The sequence below is a fragment of the Microcaecilia unicolor genome, chromosome 3 (assembly GCF_901765095.1).
Source record: "Microcaecilia unicolor chromosome 3, aMicUni1.1, whole genome shotgun sequence".
Lineage (NCBI taxonomy): Eukaryota > Metazoa > Chordata > Amphibia > Gymnophiona > Siphonopidae > Microcaecilia > Microcaecilia unicolor.
In genome coordinates, this window is record NC_044033.1 from 415,692,240 (window position 1) to 415,709,060 (window position 16,821).

Genomic DNA, 16,821 nt, shown 5'->3' on the forward strand with positions numbered 1-16,821 from the left:
TTTGTAGAAGGGGCGGTCTTCCGCTCTCCTTTCCACTCCCATGATTTCTTGCTATTATATGGTTGCTTGCAACTTTTCTATTGTTTGTTCTGTTCTTCGGGGTTTATTTCTGTTTGAATTATGTTTAATTTGGTTTTTATTATGTAATTTCCATGGCAATGCCTGTGATTACAAGTCTTTTCTTGCAGGTGCTCTGCTTGGCTTATTTAGAGTTTTCATATGCTCACCCATACTTGTAACTTCACTCTCGTTATTCATGTCTCATCTCACTACACTAAGTATGTGGGTATTTATTGCAGTGCTGCTGGAGTTTTTTCTTTGCCTGATTTGCCTTGACAGGTGGATTTTTCTTTCCTGCAATATTTCTTTATTTGTTGCATTTGTATCCCACATTGTCCCACCTATTTGCAGGCTCAATGTGGCTTACATAGTTTTATTAACATAGTCCTTGCATGTTCAGTGTGGCTTACATAGTTTATCACTATGTATTCCCAATGGTACTATTGTTGGTCCCTAATTTTTCTAGTAGGTTGCACTTCCATGGATACCATTTGTCACACCATTGCCCCCTTTCTCTTGTCATAAGGAGTTTTTTTTTTCTCTCCCTGCAGTATTCTCCGCTGCTGCTCTAGTTTTTAAATTCTCTTCCGTTTCACTTGCACTTTTCTTTTTCTAAATGAAAATAATTTCTCTTAATGTGCAAGGCTTAAATAATCCTATAAAACGTAAGAAGGTATTGCTGTACTTCTGGAGACTGCAGGCTGACATTATTCTAGTTCAAGAGACTCATCTCTTGGCCTCTGATGTAGTTGGATTCCAGGATCAGTTCTACTCTCTTGTTGCTGCTTCCTCTGCTGCACTTAAAAAGAATGGGGTTGCAATTCTAGCGCATAAATCACTCTCCCTTTCCATTATAAAGCAATGCTCTGATAATGAGGGAAGATGGATATTGGTGCACTTACAGTTGCGGGATTCACGGTTGTTAATAGGAAACTTGTATGCACCAAACTCCGACTCTCCCTCGTTTTTTCACAGTGTAATCTCTGAGATTGTTTCCTTTGGATCTGACCGTATCCTCCTTGGTGGCGATTTCAATCAAGTGCAAGATCCTATTCTGGACAGAAAATCCAAGTGCTCCTCTAGGGTGGCGAAAGCTCTCTATAAGATCCAGGACCTTAAGACAACCCTGGGTCTTGTAGATCCTTGGTGTGTTTTCCATCCCACAGACCTGGGTTTCACTTTTTACTCTCCTCATGGCAGTTTTTCAAGGATTGACTACTTTTTAATCTCCACCAATTTATTGCCTCATGTATGTAATTCTGAGATACTTAGTAGAGTTCTCTCCGATCACTCGCCAGTATCTCTTCAGTTAGCTGATATCTTACCAGTCCAGAGTAAATAGTCTTGGAGATTTCAATCCATGCTATTGCAGGATGTTTTTATTCAATTTATACAATCCAAAATGGATGACGTTTTTCATTTTAATCTCCAAGAGGAACATAAAGCTCTCCTGTGGTGGGATGCCTTTAAGGCTACTATTAGAGGTCATATCATTAGTTATTCTGCCTTGGCCAATCGTCGGCGTAGAACGGACCTGTTGGAGAAAACTGCCAAACTTAAGCTGTTGGAAAATCAGTACATTGTAGATAATGACCCGGCTACTCTTTTGAGTTTGCAGAAATTGAAATATGATTTAAATACCACTCTCTCAAAGGAGGCTCTGGACCTCATTCATGCTCATAAATCAACATTATATGCTAAGAGTAATAAAGCAAGCCACCTTCTTGCGCAGTATCTGAAAACTAAAAGAAGTAGGAATAGGATCTCGCAAATTGTTGACTCCTCGGAGGTCTTACATGTCAAAGATGATGCCATTGCCCAGCAATTCCAATTGTACTACAACAAATTATATGATTCTGAAGTTCAATTTTCTGCGGGGCCCTTTAGGGAATTTGGAAACCCCTAAGTCAGCAGCAATATCTCAATCCTCATATTTCATCTTCCACAAAGCCTATTGGACTCCTGCTCGAGTGGCCAGAATCACTAAGAGTGTCAACTTCAACTGCTGGTCTTGACAGGAAAGAGATGGCTCATTGGCGCATATGGTTTTCTTCTGTAAAAATGTCAGAGCTTACTGGCAACTTATTTGTACAAAAATGTGTCTTATCTTTCACTTGCCTGAGTCCGCTGCGCTCTCTTATGAGGTTGTGATCTTACGAGCTTCTTGTCCTACTATCTCTCTTTTGGAGTCCGATAAGAAATTGTACAACATACTGCTAGCTGTTGCCTTGCATTTAATTGTCTCCAATTGGAAAAATAATGTGTACCTGAATTATAATGAATGGTGGAGTTATGTATGCGTGATCAGAAAATATGAAACAATTTTGGCCCATAGGCGTCGATACATTAAGTCTGTTTTGAAGACCTGGGCTCGTTTGAACCTCTTTTGTCAGGAGTCACATAGCACTCCTTGACCTTGTGTATCCCTGCTATTTGACTCCAGGTATTGCCATGAAACTCTGATTGTGTTACGCTGATCTTTTTTTGTTTGTTTGTTTATTTCCGGGGGGGGGGGGTTTGTTTGATTTTGTGTTTACTTTTGTATTATCTGTAAGACAAAACCTTTAATAAAAACATAGAAATAGGATGATGGGGGGCCATGAGCATTCCAAATGGCAGGCGGGCCAAATATTATGTAGATAATACTGTAGATGTCCCATCTTAGGGGTAGTTATCAGTGTAGGTTATTGTTAATATGTGTTATTTTACTACTAAAGTTGTGCTATTTTATCACAATTCCTATTTTAAAACAATGAGATGATAGTTACCAATAATTGGGGTTAATAATAAAATATACAAAACAAATCAGAGAGAGTCCAGAGCAGATAAGAGCTCAGGTTCAGCCACAAAACGAAGTTTATAGGGGTCATTTTTCAATAAACTTCAGTTGTGGCTGAACTTGAGTTTGTCTCTGCTCTGGCTCTCTCTGCTTTATTCTGTTTGCTTGTGGTGCTTGTGCAGAGAGTTTTGCTTCTGTTTTTCTTGCTTTAACATTAAAATAACATGTCTTAATGGTAACCCACATAGATAACACTCCCCCCCCCTTTCAAAGGATAAATTAACCATTTAAGTTTAAGACTACATATTGTGGTTTTTGACCTAAAAGAATAGAGTGGCTGAAAATATGCTTAAAGATATCTGGCTAACTTATCCTAGAGGTCTTTTACTAAGCTGCGGTACAAAGTAGTCTTAGAGCATCTATACACTGGGTTTTCCCGTATGCTAAGGCCATTTTTAACACAGCTGTATTAATGTTGCCATTAGCAGGGCCAAGCAAAACAAAAAGCACAACAGGACCTTCAGGAGCAGGACATTAAAGAGATTCTTTATTACAGAGACCCAACACAGGCTATGTTTTGGCAACAATTCGCCTGCATCAGGGTCTAGCAAATACAAAAAACATCAAATTACCATATACATTGATATACAGTAAATATATATCAATGTTTTATAACTATATATATATATAACTATATAACTATACAGTATATATATATATATAGTTATATATATATATATGTAACTCTCTCTCTCTCTCTCTCTCTCTCTCTCTCTCTCTCTCTCTCTCTCTATATATATATATATATATATATATATATATAAAATGATTGCATTTATATGTATTATAAATGTTCAGATATGTAATGTATATATTTAGAATGCAATTTTGGGATCTGGCCGGGTATTTGTGACCTGGATTGGCCACTGTTGGAAACAGGATGCTGGGCTCGATGGACCTTTGGTCTTTCCCAGTATGGCAATACTTATGTACTTATGTTTAGACTGTACCTATATGTATTTTATTTGTATTTTATTTAACATTTTTTGTATTTGCCAAACCCCTGATGCAGGTGAATTGTCGCCGAAACACAGCCCATGTCGGGTCTCTCTAATAAAGAATTTCTCATTGTCCTGTTATGCTTTTTGTTTTGCTTTGTTTGGATTGGTTTACTTTGGACACTCTCTCTTTTCTCTGTGCAATTAGCAGGCAGCCATTTAAAAAAACGAGTGTGTGCGCACTTACCGCCACCCAATTTGTAAGCGGTAAGGGCTCATGCGCTATTCCTGCACTAACCAATTAGCTTGCAATAATGTAGCTACATTAACTGATTAATGCAGGAACACCCACTCTCTGCCCCCAGATATGCCTTCTCAAAAGAAAAGTTAAAAATATTTTTTTAGAATGCAGTTAGCGGCGCACATTTGGCACTTATCGTAGGACACCTGAACATATCCCATGGTATGACATTTTAAGTACATTAGGGGCACATTAGTGCCTAACACAGCTTAGTAAGGATTCCTTTTACCAGGCTGTGGGAAAAAGGACCTTGTGCTAGCAGCGGGGGCTGTTTTTCCTGTGTGCCAGGGCCCTTTTTATCTCAGCGGGTAAAAAAAAACCCCAGCACACATGGCTCATCAGCCATGTGGCAGGAAGGTCTTACTGCCACCCATTGAGGTGGTGATAAGGGCTCCCGCATTAACCTGGTGGTAACCAGGCAGCGTGCAGCGATGCCCGATTACCTCTCGTTTATCGCCACGCAAGCCATTTCCAGGGGTTTTCTTTATCTTCCGTAAATGGCGCAAGCTCAGGGCGGGACTACCGCCGGTGGCCATGTTGGGCCAGTGGTAGTCCCAGAAGAGGAAGCGGTAAGCCCACTCTCTAAAAGGACCCCTTAAAGCAGCAGACACCCAACATTGAGTCATTTTTAAACAGAGTGCCTTAAACAGGGTTCCTAAAAGAAAAGTCCTAAGGGTGCCTATTTTAAATCTATTATGTAAAAGTAAACTTTATTAGAATCAACAGTAGGAACTGGGGAGTTGAAAAGAACAGGGACCAATGAAGGAGCAGAAAATGGACCAAGACAATTATAAGATAACCAATGAGAAACAGCAGCAAAGCAAGATTGAAGATGGCTAAGATCAGGCTGAAAGGAAGTCGTGGGAAAGATCAAAAGGATGTTGTCCTCATAGATGAAGAACTTTTAAACCCTGAATCAAAATAGCAAAAGGGCAACGAAAGATATAAAAAAGAAGGGGTGAAACAATAGAGCCCTGAGGAACAGCACTTGGAAGAGGACAATCTGCAGACAAGGATGAAGGTGTGACAACCAAGAGAGAGTGTTGCCATGTTTTGTGTAAGTTGCAGACATTTAGTAAGAATCTTCATGCAACCAATATAAACAACATTACAATAGTCTAATTTTATTAAGCTGCGGTAAGCACTATGGCATGGTTACTACAGCTTAAAATGGCATATTGCAGGGCACGCTGAGGCATCCTGCGGTAAATTGCAAATGTCCATGTGCTATCCACATGCTAAAAAATATGTTTTATTTTTTTGCAGAGGGGGGCATGTCTGGGGTGGAGCATTGGCGTTTCTGCATGAATCAGCATGCTGTCATTGCCACGAGCCAACTGATTTACGCAGGATTAGCATGTGAGCCCTTTATTGCTTGCAGTAAGGGCTCACGTGCTAATTTTTGTTAATGGCTGCGTGCTAATGGCAACATTAGCGCATGGCCATTAAATCAGAAAATGGAAAATTGGTGATTTTTTCAGCTGCGCACTAAGGCCAGTTTTTGCCACAGCTTTGTAAAAGGGTCCCTAACAAAATTAACAATGACCTGTTTTTTTTTAGAAAAGCCTTTAAAGACTAACTAAAATAACTAACACAAGCTACCACAATTGTGTGTGCTGACACTGTTAACATATTATTAATAACTAGGTATTGCATAAAATTGGAAGTAGTAAAATAAAGTGGAATAATGGCATTAGCATATGCTAATTTGATAGCACATGTTAGTAACTCTGTGAATTTGGTTTTATCTTTTTATTTGGAATAATTATACAAATGATGATTTATTTCTCGCTTTGGTGTCTTATTTTTATATGGTAGAAGTTTTGAATGTAAACTTGAATCATGATCAGTAAGGAATCATGTTTCAAAGGGTTTATGCTCTTAATTTTAAGAGTTATGCTCCTAAAGTAGCCTCGTCAATCATTTGCTAGGGCTGCCTAATGAGGGAATGGGTGGGATCTGCGCATGACATGGGTGAATGGAGGTGTGGCTTGCTGTGACTGCTAGTTAACAGGTTGGCACCATGTGCTAGCTATCACAACTGCTGATAGCGCAGCTGACTTACCACTACTTCAAAAGGAGGTGGTAAGTGGAGGTATGTCATTGCTCCTCTATATCTAGTATCTCTCCCCTGTGTCCATATACCCCTCCCTCCCAGTGTCCTTCATAGCCTCTCTATTCCCATATTCACCCCCTCTCTGTCAGGCATTGCCCCTTTGAGTTCATATGCCATTCCGATACAGCATCTCACGTCTGTTTCTGTATCTCCCCTTTCTCCTTCACCCACACCAATGTCTCTCTCTTCTCTCCTCTCCGATCCCACCTATCCTGCTTCTCTCCTTCTCTCTTCCAGCTTTTGGCTCTTTCTCCCACTGTGGGTTAAACATTTGTCTCCACTCTTCCTTCATCCCCTTGATCTGGCATTTCTCTCCCTTCCCTCTAATCTCTCCCCCTGGTACAGCACCTCTGTCCCTTCCCTCGAGCCTCCCCTGCAGCCCTTCCCTCCAGCCTCTAGCCTCCCCCCCCCCCCGCACACACACAGGTCCAGCACCTCTTTCCCTTCCTTCCAGCCTGCCCCCCCTTGCAGGTTCAGCACCTCTCTTCCTTCCCTCCCTCCATCGTCCTCCCCCCTTGAAGGTCCAGCACCTTTCTCCCTTGCCTCCAGCCCCCCCCCCCACAAGTCCAGCACCTCCTCTCTCCCTTGCCTCTAGCCAGCCCCCCCCCTTGCAGGTCCAGAACCTCCCTTCCATTCGGCCTCTAGCCCACCCCCCGCAGGTGCAGCCACTGTCTCCCAGGCCACCCATCTCCCACCCTGCAGGTACAGCCACTCACTTCCAGCCTGCCCTGTGGTTCAGCATTACGCAATTCTTTTTCTTCCCTCACTCTCGCTGCGCTGCTTCTATTTTAAATTAAGGGCACCGGCCAGCAGTGATTCACAGAGACCTGCTCCGGGAGCTTCCCTCTGAGGCAATCTGCTCTCTCTGACGCAACTTCCTGTTTCTGAGAGGGCAGATCATTGCAGAAGAAAGGTTCCGGAGTGGTTCTCTGTGAATCGCTGCCGGCCGGCGCCCTTAATTTAACCTAGACGCTTCACGGCAGGGGTGAGGGATGGATTTCTGGGTGGGCCTTGGGTAGAAGTGGGTGGGCCTGGGCCCACCTGTGGCTACGCCCCTGGTGGTAAATATGCAGTATGTGCAAAACATCACTCTTGAGCAAAAAGACCTCATACATTTGGAAGATATGTCAGGCCCTATATTTTTATAGGTTCTTCTTTTTATATTGTACGTATCTTCGATACAAATTTTATTAGTTTTTATCCTGTTGACCCTGCTTTCATTATGTTAATAAAGGTATAATATAAAAGTTATGAATATAGGGAGACGTTATTAAAGTGCAGTAAAAGGCAAGCTTTTACCCCACCTTGATTTACCATTGTTGTCACCAAAATGTGGTACCTCAGTACCGCAGGGTTGTTGACTCCCAAGGTAAAAGACAAACGCTGTTTGTGAGCCACCTCACAAGAAGCGTTAGTCCAGTGGGCAGGGCGTGGCAAGATGGCGGTGTGACCCTGGCAGTGTGTGAGATGCTGATCTTCTGCTTGTTTTTTCCTGTTTATCTACCTTGGAAAATATGCCTCATACAAAGAGAAAAGGGACTGTGAGGTTTGTTCCCCCGCCTACCTCAACATCATCCCCAATCCAGCAGAGATTGGCTCATTTCCTCGCCAGAGCCTTTCCATGTGAGTTGAGGGAGGTGAGCCCTGCTGCGGAGGAAATCGGAGGAGCAAAACCTCTGCTTGGATTTGAAACATCCCTTTCTCCCCCCTCTGCTTCCACCATTCCTCTGTGTCCGGTGTCGGCTGCTTCACTGGGAGATAGCTTGCAATTTTCTGGAAGTGTGGCGTGGGGGGCCTCTGGCGAGGGTCCAGTGTTGCAGCGAGAGGGCCTGGAGAATGGGACCCAGGATGTGACCGGAGTCCCAGATACATGAACAGAGGTGAATCTTGGAAAGATTTGGGTGATGCTTCATAAGATGGACTCAGCTCTTCAGAAATCCTCAGGTGAGGTAACAGCTTTGAATCTTAAGTTTGAAGATCTTTTTAAGACAGTTGAGTCAGTGAAAAAAGATCTTTTCACTCGGGTCAAGCAAATTCAAAATGATGTGAAACAGCTTCAAGATTTTAAGTTTACTACAGTTAAAGATAAATTGGCTCTCCATAAAAAGATTGAGCAGATAGAGAACTTTAATAGGCGTTTGAATCTTCACCTTTTGAATTTTCCCAAAGTTCCTGGGACTTTGCCTATGGACTTATTTAAAAGATATTTGATTGAAAACTTGAAAATATCACAGGACACTATTCCTCCTCTCAATAAGATTTTCTATTTGCCAAAGAGTCCCAGGAAGAAAGAAGGAGAAAGTGAAGGTGGAGAAGATATAAATATTGATGTGAACAATATATCTGCCATGCTGTTTTACTTTAAATATTCAAATGTGTTTTTTGGAGGGGAAAAATTTGGATTTATCCGGATGTTACTAAATTAACTCAAGAATGGAGAAAATTGTTTTGGCTATGAAACAGGAAACATTGAAATTAGGGGGAACTTTTTTCCTTGTTTATCCATGTAAATGTTTGGTCCTATTTGGAGAGATGAAATAGATCTTTTATTCCCCAGAGCAATTAAAAAGTTTTTCTTGACTTAAAAAAGTTAAAATAATGTTGGAAATAGTAATACAGGACAGGTAACCACGCGTAGCCTTTAGGTTTATATTTGATGTTACTTATGAATAATCTCCTATGATCTAGCCTTGCTTCCCAAACAATGGTGGTCTAAGAAAGTTGACTTTGTTTTTATGATGTTTCTTTTATTTGTTTTTGGTTCTTACAGTGTTTCTGAATAACAAGTGTATGGCTTGTAAAAAGTTTCTACAGAAACAGAAAAAAAAATCAATACTGGGCCTTCAGGATACAGATAACAGTCGTCCTTTAATCTGAAAATGACAGTATTGTAAAAATTTTCTAAAATTATTATGAATTAAAAAAAAAAAAAGAAGCGTTAGTCCAACCATTTGGGAGCATTGGGCCACCGAGCTACAGACTGATACTTCTGGGTACCACTTAAAGTGGCCAGCAACATGTTAAATTTCAGACTCCTGCACATCCCTTTCCCCCCCAAAAAATCCTCTACTTGTGATCCCCCCCAATCAAGCCCTCCTGAGATTACTCCACAACCTTCTACCCCCACCCGAAGAGCACCTTTAGGGATGACCCCGCCCCCAACCTGGACTCCCCACCCCTCAAGCCAATAATGGACTTCCAAGATCCCCCCATACCATTAAAAATTCCTGGGGTCTAGTCTAGTGCCTTGATAGTGCCAGGATCCAACATGGCACTGGCAACCTCTAGCAGTAGTCTCGAGGTACTATTGCTAGGGATCATTTTCCATATAAGGGCACTGGATGCACGCTGCAAACCACATGTTTAGGAGAGGCTTAAAAACTTGTTATATCTTGAATAGAGGTGGGAATTTTTGTGTATATATTTTTTGCTGTTAATTTTATGATTGTGTATTGATCTATTCCTACTATGTTCTGTAACTATTTTTGTTTCTTTTATTCTGCCTCTTCATTGTTTTATCTGTTGTGTAAAGCAGTTCAAACCAGATGGAAACAGCAACATAAACCAAACATGACTACAGCCGTTCAAAATGGTTTGCACAACAAATAATTTGGAGTATCAAGTGTGAAGTGGACCACAGATGGAAGAACAAGGTGAAGCCAAAGGCAAAAGGAAGCAAATTTTATTTCTTCTATATTTGTCTCTGCCTTCTTGTTTGGGGATTTTGATTAGGGATTAGGGCTGTGGGGGCTTGTGTGATTACTCTTTACAAGGAGGCCACTGTTTGCCCTGGGATTGGTAGAATGGAATGTTGCTACTGTTTGGGTTTATTATTTATTATTATTATTTATTGCATTTGTACCCCACATTATCCCACCTTTTTGCAGGCTCAATGTGACTTACAGAGTGAGGTTATTTTAAAATCAACACATGATTTAAATACAGTTGATCCTAAGCTGATGTAAAAGAGGTAGTAGATGGGCAGATGTTGGGTAGGTTGTGTGCGAGTATTTTAGGTGTGTTCGGATGATTTGGGGAATGAATTGTGTGCAAAGTATTTTAGGTGTGTTCAGGTGATTTGGGGAATAAATTGTATCATTGAGGGTGACTTTTGTAGGCTCTGTTAAAGAGGTGTGTTTTCAGAGCTTTGCGGAAGCTGGTTAGATTGTTCATGGTTTTCAGGGTTTTGGGTAGCGCATTCCAGAACTGTGTGCTTTTGTATGCAAAGGTCGTAGCATAAGCCTGTTTGTATTTCACTCCTTTGCAGCTGGGGAAATTCAGATTAAGGAATTTGCGGGCTGATCTTTTGGCGTTTCTGGGCGGTAGGTCCACTAGGTTTAGCATGTAGAGTGGGGCATCTGCGTGAATGATTTTGTGCACGGTTGTGCAGATCTTGAACTCAATTCGTTCCTTGAGCGGAAGCCAATGTCGTTTCTCTCTTAGGGGCTTCGCACTTTCAGAGAGAAACTACATTGGCTTCCGCTCAAGGAACGAATTGAGTTCAAGATCTGCATAACCGTGCACAAAATCATTCACGCAGATGCCCCACTCTACATGCTAAACCTAGTGGACCTACCGCCCAGAAACGCCAAAAGATCACCCCGCAAATTCCTTAATCTGAATTTCCCCAGCTGCAAAGGAGTGAAAGGGGTTTCTGTCAGGTACTTGTGATCAGGATTGGCCACTGTTGGATTTGGGATACTGGGCTAGATGTACCATTGGTCTGAGCTATATGGCTATTCTTATGTTCTTATGTTCACATTATTGGTTGTGTAAATCATTTTGAATGACTGTAGTCACAAAAATGGTATAAACATGTATAAATAAATAAATACAATCTACACAGTAATGGGCTGTATTAGCATGTTTTATCATTATGGTACACAGATTTATTTAACACTGCATTAGGGCACAGCACGCAGTGTTACAGTCCTTTAACAAGTGTTAAGGGGAAAATAACATGGTTTAGTGCCTTAACGTAGCCTGATAACCTCCCACTTTGTTAATAAATAGTATGGATTTCTTCCATTCTTTCTTCTAGAATTTTTCCTATTCTTAAGTGACTTATGATTGAACCCGAGTTCACACAATATACATCATGGTCAGGGTAAAGTAATTTATGTAGAAGGAGAATTCTAAGTTCAGAGCAATCTAAAGTTTAATTTCTGTGTCAGCAGAGGGAGGAAAAAATTCTCGGTGTTCACTATTAAGGTCATAACGGACCACATTAGAACAATTTAGTTATGTGCCTTAAAATAGAAATGTCTGAGAATGGCAGATAGAGGTCAGGAAAAATTAATGAATCCTTACATCTTATATTCATAAATCAATGCCTCTGTTCCCAGGAAGACTGCTAAAAATACATTTCTCTTTCAGACAGAGGCGATGAGATTTTGAAAAGAGCACATTGTCTATCAACCACTAAGAAACTTGACACTGTGCTGACAGTGAGAATAAGCTGGATGAAGCTTCTATGTAGTCATTGTTTTAATGTATTGTCACAGTCAAAAAAGGGAATTGTCAGAAAATTATCTATATTCAGTTGTAAAATATAACCTACATTTGAATAGTAAGGCATAGATTTTCAGAAAGGTCTAATCAGATAATGTGCGGAGTTAAATGGATAGATTAATGCATTCAATAAATTCCCTTAAAAAGCAATTAAATTTAGTTCATGATATACACCAGGTAGTGTTTTTAGCAACACAAAATGTTGATGTTCTAAAAGTTTTATTCATGTGGTGAGAAGAATTAGGCAGTTAAGACAAAGGCAGGAATTGGTGCTATAAATTGGGCAGCCATTAACGCTGGTTCTATAACTGCACTTAGGCACTATAAAATACAGGTGTAAGATGGCATTTATGCAGCCAAATATAGATGTGGCCACTTATGTGAATGTAATATCCACAAGCGAGCCTTCTCTGGAGTAGCCCCCACACTCTGGAATGCACTCCCCAAAAGGCTTCACATAACACAAGACTATCTCTACTTCAGGCAGCAGGTGAAAGCTTGACTCTTTAACCAGGCCTTTAATTGAAGAAGGAACTAACTTGCTAGTCACTCACACACAAAAGGAATGACACTGGCTGCATATACTATAGCAGGACATGTTTAGCCACTCCTACGCTAGCTAACATTCAAGCACCTTTCTGATGTCATTTAAAACTTTCTTTAAATTAGTACCTTATTTTCTTACTCCTGTTACTCTATCATATTTATCTATATGTTCCATCTTTGCTTGCACCCTGTGCTGTCCATTAGAATGTTTTATTGTGTATTGTGTTGGCATTGTAATGTAGCATACTATCAGCCTTATTTTCAAAAGTGATGGGCGCCCAGATTTCGACCCAAATCGGAAGATAGGCGCCCATCTCGCAAAGGCGCCCAAATCGGTATAATCGGAAGCCGATTTTGGGTGTCTTCATCTGCAATCTGTCGCGGAAACAGGCAAAGTTGACGGGGGGTGTCGGAGGCGTGGTGAAGGCGGGACTGGGGCGTGTTTATCGGCCGAGGAGAGATGGGCGCCTTCGGCCGATAATCAAAAAAAAAGAGGCATTTTTAGCGCGAATTTGGGTCATTTTTTGGACCTTTTTTTCACGAACAAGTCCCCCAAAGGTGCCCTAAATAAACAGATGACCACTGGAGGGAATCGGGGATGACCACCCCTGACTCCCCTAGTGGTCACTAACCCCCTCCCACCATAAAAAAAACAACTTTAACAACTTTTTTTTCCAGCCCGTATGCCAGCCTCAAATGCCATACCCAGCTCCATCACAGCAGTATGCAGGTCCCTGGAGTAGTTGTTAGTGGGTGCAGTGGACTTCACCCAGGTGGACCCAGGCCCATCCCCCCCTACCTCTTACACTTGTGGTGGTAAATGAGAGCCCTCAAAACCGCCCCCAAAACCCACTGTACCCACATGTAGGTGCCCCCCTTCAGCCATAAGGGCTATGGTAAAGGCGAAGAGTTGTAGGCAGTGAGTTTTGGGGGGGGGGATTTGAGGGGCTCAGCACCCAAGGGATGGGAGCTATGGACTTGGGAGGTATTTAATTTTTTTTAATTGTTACAAGTGCCCCCTAGGGTGCCCGGTTGGTGTCCTGGCATGTGAGGGGCATCAGTGCACTATGAATCCTGGCCCCTCCCACGACCCAATGCCTTGGATTTGTTCGTTTTTGAGCTGGGCGCCTTCGGTTTCCATTATCGCTTAAAAATGAAACCACCCAGCTCAAATCCGCACACATCCGATGCATTTGCCGGGCACAAACCGTATTATCGAAAAAAATATGGGCGCCAATCTTTTTCGAAAATATGGTCTGTCCCGCCCCTTCACGTACCCGTTCTCGGACATAGACGCCCATGGAAATGGGCGTTCGCGTTCGATTATGCTCCTCTATGTTGTGTGAATATTTTTACTGCAGTAATTGTCTATAGCTTATATTTGACTTATTCTTGCTGTACACCGCTTTGAGTGACTTCCTTCACATAAGTAGGCACGCCTAAGTGTGTCATGGCATGTTGTGTGCATTGCTAGGCAAAATCCCCATGATACATCCCCAGTCTGTCTATTTTAATGCCTCATGCAGTTGCACACTAACCCCCAGATTCTATATATGGTGACGAAAGTTGTGTATACAATTTGGCAGTACGGCCAAATTGCGTGCACAACTTAATTAAAAAGCCACTCACAAGTAATTATCAGCACAGACTGGCATTAATTAGAATTTACATACACAGCTTTTTAATAAATGCATTCTGTAAAGTGTGAATAAATTCTAATGTATGGATCTCAAAAGGGGGTGTGGCCATGGGAGGGGCATGGGTGGGTCATGGGTGTAAAATTACACGCACTGTTATAGAATATGCCTGATCCATGCCCAAGTTAGGTGCGAGCATTTACACCAGGTTTTAGTTGGTCTAAATGGTTGTGCCTAAATTTTAGTCACGGGAACGGGTGCTACATGTATTCTACAAACCATGTCTAACTTAAGGCAAGGTTTATAAAAAGAACTAATCCCCAGATTCTATATAGAGCACCCTACCAAGCTATGGCAAAAGGGGGCCTACATTGGCGTGTGTTTTTTATGTGTGCCAAGGCCCCTTTTTACCACAGTGGGTAAAAGGTAGGTCTTTCTTTTCTTCAGGAGATGGCCATGCAGCAAATAAAGTACTTGCCATGTGGCCATTTTGGGGGGGGGAGCCCTTACTGCCACCCACTGAGGTGGCGGTAGGGGCTCCTGCACTAACCCAGTGCGGCACTTCCCTATTATCGCTTGGTACACACCAGCACTTCAAAAATAAAAATATTTCTGTAGTGTCGGATATGATGGCATACTAGGGGTGGAAACTATTGCCGGGCTGCTGTGGTAGCCCAGCGGCACTTCCTTTTTAGCAAGTGGTAAGCACTCATCAAAATCCAAGCGTATTCTGTAACAATGTGCAAAACTTAATTAGCTTAACAAACCAATCAGCGTTGTTAACAGCAATTAGCAAGCAATAATGAGCACTAATTGGAATTAATTAGAATTTACTCATGTGATGTGCTAAGTGTATTCTGCAATGCACTGCGCCTGAATTCTAATGTTTTTCCACATGGATTTTCTAGGTGCCATATATAGAATCTGGCCCTAAGGGGAAAATTCTATATAGATCATCTAAAGTTAGACTCAAGCATGATGTGTGCTAAGTGCAAATTCTATAATGGCAGTTGTGCGCTTAACTGCCACTATAGAATAATAGGGTAAGTCCGCATTTACACACCTAACTACATACAACATATACACTTATGCTAGATCGATGGCTGGTGTAAATGTTCACTCCTAAATGTAAATCTAATAAGTAGGACTATAATATTTAACGTGTAAGGACCATTAATACATCTTGTCATTTTAATATTTATCCAATAAAAATTAATAAGTAAAGGTAAAAGTGGGATGTTTGACCATGGAAATACAAATCCTGGAGACAAATATCTAAAAAAGCTTCTTTATTGATGAAAAGACTCGACATAACTGTTGTGTTTCGGCCTTCAAGCCTGCATCAGGAGTCTATAAAAACATATATATATCAAAAGAATATTTAAACAAATGAAAAAGGAATGTAAAATAAAATATTACATCTGATAAAATACAACTATGAAAACAAAAATATAAAATGATAAACATAATCATAAAATATCGTGTGAACAAGGTGTGCATATATGCAATATTGTAGTATCACAACAACAATACATAAATTAAACATGTAGATGAATAATAACAATAAACGGGACTGCACATTCAAAACATGTAAAAGTAAATTGTGCTATTTTTAGTAGACAGAAAATTCCTTGCATATATAAGGGACAATACTAAAAATTCATAGAGCATTGCATGGAAACATTTTTATACTGAAATGCATATAAAGAAATAGATCTTAAAACCAGCATCATACAAAACATATGTATAAAGAGGAAGGCGCAGGTAGAATACCATACAAAGCTTATGTGTAAAAGAACAAATGAGATGATATGCACAAAAAATTGTAGTGTCATCTACGTATATAAATATAGTGTCACAGCCACAATACATAAAATAAACATGAAGATGAATAATAATAATGGTAACAGGAACTACACATCCAAAACATATGAAAATAAATCACATGACACAGGCACTTAAGATCCGCATGTCAAGCCATTGAGGCAGATTCCTGATGCAGGCTTGAAGGCCGAAACACAACAGTTGTGTCGCGTCTTTTCATCAAAAAAGAAGCTTTTTTAGATATTCGTCTCCAGGATTTGTATTTCCGTGGTCAAACATCCCACTTTTACCTTTACTTGTGCTTTTCCATGGGGCGTTTGAGTTCTCCGCCTGATCGCAGATTTTTCTGAACAATAAAAATTATTCATACAGCTTGCACTAGCCTTATAATACTTTTATTTAAAGATCATCCAGTAGCCTTCAAAAATTTCAATATTTGATGAAACATAAAATCAATAGATTGCAGATGTATAAGAACCCCCTTATAGATTTACAAACCATTTTGGATCGATGAAGATATGCACATTACTGCTCTGATTCAGTTCAGTTTAAGCAACATCAATGCTGTGAACTTTGAAGATCTTGTTAAAAAATTGTTTAATCTTGTTGAATCTACATAGAGGGGCATAATCGAACGGCACCGGCCAAATAGCTGACCGACCATCTTCGGGGCCGGCGCCATAAGTGGGCGGAGCCAACCGTATTTTTGAAAAAGATGGCTGGCCATCTTTTTTTTCGCTAATACGGTTGGGCCCGGCCAAATGTCAGAGTTCGCCGGGTTTGAGATGGCTGGCATCGGTTTTCGGCCATAATGGAAAATAATGACGACGATCTCAAACCTGGCAAATCCAAGGCATTTGGTCATGGGGGGAGCCAGAATTTGTAGTGCACTGGTCCCCCTGACATGTCAGGACACCAACCGGGCACCCTAGGGGGCACTTTTAAAAATTACAAAAATAAATAAAAATAGCTCCCAGGTGCATAGCTCCCTTACCTTGGGTGCTGAGTCCCCCAAATCCCCCCCCCAAACCCACTCCCCACAATTCTAC